The sequence below is a fragment of the Engystomops pustulosus genome, chromosome 8 (assembly GCF_040894005.1).
Source record: "Engystomops pustulosus chromosome 8, aEngPut4.maternal, whole genome shotgun sequence".
NCBI classification, from domain to species: Eukaryota; Metazoa; Chordata; class Amphibia; order Anura; family Leptodactylidae; genus Engystomops; species Engystomops pustulosus.
This window is the reverse complement of record NC_092418.1, coordinates 91,422,481-91,428,828: the sequence shown is the minus strand read 5'-3', so window position 1 is coordinate 91,428,828 and position 6,348 is coordinate 91,422,481.

Below are 6,348 nucleotides of genomic sequence, written 5' to 3'. Positions count from 1 at the left end.
ATAATTGTTATCCATGGCTTCCTGATTTCAAAAATAAACTTTTACATTTATTCTAATGATCCTGAAGGGCTCTGGTGCGTGTTTTAAGCCCCTTAGTGCTGTAGCTTCGCAGGCTGCAACAATGAGCAGAGCACGTCTCCCCTCCCCCTGCACTTGCTGCTAGATTACACAGGCAAAGGGGGAAAGGAGAGAGCAGGGGGTTGGGTGAGACATGTTCTGCTCATTGTAACCGCACTTGAAGCTGCAAGAGCCCTTCAGGCATATTAGCATAATTGTAAAAGTTTATTTTTAGAAGAAGGAAGGCCTTGAATAAAAAATATAAGAAGATTACCACAGTCATGGTTCCTGGATCTATGAGTAAGTGTCCCTGGTTTATCATGATGGATTTTGATGGTAGATTATCAAGGATTTTGTGATGGTCTCTTTAAAACTTGTGATTTACCAGAATCGTAACTTATTAAGCTCTGTTCACATCTTGGTTTTTATTTATTCCATCAACGCAATGGAAGCTACTTGTACAACCAAACCTATAGATCAGTGTTCCCCAACCACCAACTTACAACATATTAGTTTTTCAAATGTGAAAAAGAAAAACATAATATCACATTATATACATTCTCAAATACAAAGGATATATGTAAACCACAGCCTTAAAACCACCCCCCACCCCTCCTTCCAAAAAAACCTGTTCCCATTTAAAAGGTATTGTGAGGCGTTTAAAACACCAGTCTTAATAGATTCCCAAAGTGTGTGGTGGAATTGGCCAAACCATGCACATAAAATGGGTTTTACCAACTTAGGAAGTTACCCCATCCACAGGATAGGGGATAACAATGTGATCATGAGTCTGGCATGTGTCCATAGTATCAGTGCTTCACAAATTGCTAAGCACAGATTTTGGGTATCTTCCCACTCTCATTGACAATGAATGAGAGTGCCAGAGATAACTGTGGTGCAACCCACCGATGTGTGACATATCTGTATATCGACTGCGGGTGAATGGAGAGGACTTACGTGCTGAGCCCTCTCCATACAGGGTGGGTGTTTGCAGGGCCGCATTAAAAAAGGGGTTGCTGATTTTCTCTGTGTGCGATGTGCAGTGGCACGTGGCTGCCCACATCGCACATAGGGATCTAGGAAGTCAGATGTGTCAGTGAGACACAGCTGCCATCGCTGGGGGAGATCGCTGATGCACTGTTTCGGCAGCAGCAGGTAGTGATGGGACGCTGTCGGTATCCAATCACTACATGCTGCCGCCGAAACATCGACGATCTCCCCAGGTGATGACAGCGGTCTCTTCAGTGGCCGGCGGCTGCCCGAAGAGCGAGGAAGAGCCTGCAGCATCATGGGATCACTGGAAGAGAAATTGCAGTAAGTATAAAGTTTATTATTTTGTGGCTATTGTATACTACAGGGGGCTGCCAAGCTGTATACTACAGGGTGCTTGCTATATAGTACAGGGGGCTGGCAGGCTATATACTACAGGGGGCTGGCAGCTATATTCTACAGGGGACTGGCGGCTATATTCTACAGGGGGCTGGCAGCTTTATTCTACAGGGGGCTGGCGGCTATATTCTACAGGGGGCTTGCAGGCTATATACTGCAGGGCCTGGCTGGCTATATTCTACAGGAGGCTGGCAGGCTATATTCTACAGGGGGCTGGCAGCTATATTCTAGAGGGGGCTGGCAGGCTATATACTACAGGGGGCTGACAAGCTATATACTACAGGGGGCTGGCAGCTATATTCTACAGGGGGCTGGCAGGCTCTATACTACAGGAGCTAACAGGCTATATACAGAGGCTGGCAGGCTATATACTACAGGGGCTGGATATATACCTCCAAAAACATTGTTGGAAGGGCCACCACCAGTTTGCGCCCAGGGGCCCCCACCACCCTTAATCCGGCCCTGGGTGTTTGTAGCAAACACCACTGGTAACATCCGCCATCTTGGCTGAGGTGTCGCCCCTAGTTGTATAAAGACCTGTGTAGTTTCACAACATCTGTTACAATGTGCCAGTGGCACATTGTAATAGATGATATGTAAAATCCTACATATTGCTATAGTGTAGTATGGTAGTATATGGTAGGATCAATCAGACAACCTTAGGGGTCTGAAATATAGTAAAAAAAAAATGAAAACTAAAAATTCAAATCACCCCCTTTTTTCCTAGAACTGATATGAAAAAATAAACAGTAAAATTATAGATATGTTAGGTTTTGCTGCGTGACAAAATGTCAATATAAATTTATTATAGTAAACTGTGCCCAAAAGTCGGGAACAAAAAGTTGTACAGTCCCCAAAATTGTAGCAAAGTACATAAGCTCATACTGCAAAAAATTACATGTCACAAAGCTGTGTATACCAAAGTATGAAAAAATTATTGATGCATAGCAAAAGATGGCAATATTAAGAATGTTATTTGTACAGAAGGTTTAAATGTTTTTGAATGAATTAAAACACAAAAAAAACTATATAAATTTAGCATCCCTATAATTGTACCAACCCAAGCAATGAAGAAGATATGTTATTTGGGGCACACATTTAAAACCATAAAAACCGAGCCCACAAGAAAACGTCTAAAACATGTTTGTTTTCATCAATTTTACTGCATTTGGAATTTTTTCCCACTTCCCAGTACATGGCATGAAATAGTAAATACTGTCACTAGAATGTGCAATTTGTTATGCAGAAAACAAGCTTGGGGGGCTGTATATTAATGGAGCATGGGGGGCTGTATATTAATGGAGCCTGGGGGCTGTATAGTAATGGAGCCTGGGGGGCTGTATATTAATGGAGCCTGGGGGGCTGTATATTAATGGAGCTTGGGGGGCTGTATAGTAATGGAGCCTGGGGAGCTGTATATTAATGGATCCTGGGGGGCTGTATATTAATGGATCCTGGGGGGCTGTATATTAATGGAGCTTGGGGGGCTGTATAGTAATGGAGCCTGGGGAGCTGTATATTAATGGATCCTGGGGGGCTGTATATTAATGGATCCTGGGGGGCTGTATATTAATGGAGCCTGGGGGGCTGTATATTAATGGAGCCTGGGGGGCTGTATATTAATCAAACCTGGGGGGCTGTATATTAATCAAACCTGGGGGGCTGTATTGTAATGGAGCCTGGGGGGCTGTATATAAATGGAGCCTGGGGGGCTGTATATAAATGGAGCCTGGGGGGCTGTATATTAATGGAGCCTGGGGGCTGTATAATATTAGAGCCTGGGGGCTGTATATTAATTTGTATCTTAAGGTTCAGCGTTTTTAATCCCACCACATGAGTTCAATGCTAAGGGGCCCGCCCCTGCACTGTTGTCCAAGGGCCTACTGAAGCCTGGAGCCAGCCCTGCCAGCAGACACTGCTTCGAAGTACAATAGGAACGTCAGACCGATTTGAGCGCATATTCATGAAGGGGTGGTGGTGACTGCCGAGCTTCATGCAGCAGTCACCCCCTCCTAGTCCCACCCCCTAATAAATACGCCAGCATTTCTATTGTACAGCGCGGCAGTGTCTGTTAGCTTTATCGGTTCTGATAACGTTAACAGGGTAACACTGCTACACCTGAGATATTGCTAGGAGCTGAGGTGACAGGTCCTCTTTAAATCTGCCACACGGTCCGACTGTGCACAGAAACAACCTTTTCAGAGCAGAAATTTGTGTTGCCTGTAGTATAGTGCATCTGCGCCACATAAAAGTCCAGTGCGACACATATGTGGCCCGGACAGTTTCCACTACAAAGAACCTGCAAAGTCCGATAGAAAACTGGTGCACGGCCCATAGTAAATGTGCAGCATAGACTTTTGATGGTGGGGAGTAAAAAAGGGGAGTAAAAAATGTTAATGCAAAAAACAAAGAGGGCTTACCGTACCGTAGTGGCTTGCCAAGGCCCCAAATTTTACCACAAAAAACTGGGAAAACCTTTTGACTCGAGTACCAGTATATAGCTAGCCTGCCCCTACCCCAGTATATAGCCAGCAGCCCCTGTCCCAGTATATAGCCGCCCCCCCTCGTCCCGTCGTGCAGCCGCCCTCCCCGCCACGTTGTGCATGCAGCCAGTTGATTAAAAAAAAAAAAAAAAAAGAAGACCTGCAGGGGCTGCCAGAAAGGTGAGTTTTGATTTATTAAGCGAGTTTGAGCTTTTCAGCACATTTTTTGAGTTGAAAAACTCGGCTTATACTCGAGTATAGCTGTCATGTTAAAAAATCCCTCATTCAGGAAATATCCTTTCTTCTAGACCCCATTAAGCATAAATACTACATCTTCCATGTCAATGTATTCCTGGTAATAAGAGGGAATGTTAATTGCTAATTAAGCTAATTGCCCATGTTTATACCCCCCAAGTGTAGGCAGGGATAGTTCCCATACACATCTGTATGTCCATACTCCATGTTTCGAGAGGTTTATTGCTATACATTACCTTGTGATGATACATTTCATCTTCAGTTGCCAATAGCAGCTGCGGTTTGGGCTTCGGAGAACACTCCAGCATTTAGATCAAGGTGCCAACAGTAATGGCCCGGACCTACCATATACCCTAAGAGGGTCCAACGGAAGTCATTTTACTGAAATACTTGGTGTCATTTTGGCATTTTCTTGTGTGGTTCTTCTGCATCTGTGGATTTACAAAATTATACCTAAGCCTGTTAGGAGATGTTTTGGGTTTTATAAATGTTCCCCTTTGTTTTTACATGTAATATACTGATTAATTGACTTCTGGCTGGAGTCTTCACCTATTTACACAGACTGCACCTAGTTTATTTATTTTGGCAGCAGATGGAAATTCTTCTCCATGGGGGATTTCATTTACATTAAAGGTGACTCTGGAGAGAAAGGTTTCACACGTTCAAGTACCTGGCGTTTCTGTGGAGGAGTCGTATATTGGGATCAAATCAAATCTTGTCCCGAAAACTGATGTCACTGCAAAACTGGGGAAAGGCATTGGGCCTCCTGCACAGGAACGTGGCCAAATCTCTGAAGTGAAAAGCGCAAGTATTACATCCGTTTTTTTACAGACCATAATCTTTGTCCATAGGTTAATGCAGTCATCAGTCATTGACACTTTATTTCAGTGATGTTATTTGTGAATAGTCCACCAGGTTTGTAATGGAACAGCACAATTGGGCACATTTATAATTTCCTTTTTTTAACCCTTTAAAGGGCTTTGCCCATGAAAGAAAGTTCTAATTTTAATCCCCTAGTGTTTACACAATAAAGATAATTTTTTAACCCCTTACTTTTGATCCTATTACTCCCTAGACTGGTCAGTATAAGGATTCAGAGTGTGGACGGGACTCTCTGAGCAGACACTTCATGATCCCTCTGTGCTGTGAAATGCTGTATGCTGACAATGTGCTTAGATAATGCTTAGATAGTCATAATACTGGATTCTACATTCTACTAGTATCTGACACATAGAAAAATAGATGTGAGACAGATCAGAGATGAGAGATGATGAGATCCATGAGATGGATACAAAACACAATGTCACTCTTAGTTCTGCTAACTCACCTATAACATACACAGAGTTAGCCCTGCTAAATGTCTACCTCCTGGATAAAGACTTTATCTTGTCTGTAGCTTGTAGAGTAAGTCTCTGCAAACTGCTGCTTGCCCACAGGAAGTGCCTGTGTCTGAGCTCGTCTTGTAATGCAGGGGGGAGGGGCAGGAGGCAGAGAGCACTGCAGTGTGCAGACAGGAGAAGCTATTCATGAGAAGAATCTGACCATAGTTGTAAACAGTAATAAAACAAAATTGTAAACACCAGGGCTCATAGATATAGGTTGAAATTATATCTGTGAAATGCTGTATTTTTGGTAATAACAATGAATTAGAGAATGTGTTGTTTTGTTATCCTGAGTATATTTAATAATCTTTTCTTAGTGGGAATACCCCTTTAATTTGTAAATGACATTTTCTTCCATAACAGTGACTCCTATACTTGAGCCCCCATTAGTGTCAACTATGTTTCCAGCAATAACAGCAAAAGTCATTAGTAATCCTTGTAAATGATGCAACACTCATTTTATCAGAATGGTTTTACCGTGCAGCTTTATGCTTTGTATCTTAAAGGTGACCTCATTTCACCCTCCAAGGTTATATAGTGTTTACCACCATGCAGTCGCGGCTCCGCACACACTGATAGCCCTGGAATGCTAACACATGCATTTGGTCGAAATAGTAGGTATTTTTATTAATACGGTATCTGCTTCTTTTCTTTGGAAAATCTAGTGGACAACCTTGAGGTGTAGGTAGCAACTTGAAGTATGTTTCATGTTTCAATCTATTAGGGATTTTATTGTATTTAATTAAAACAGTTTTCTTTAATAGTCTGGTAGTAAAACTTTG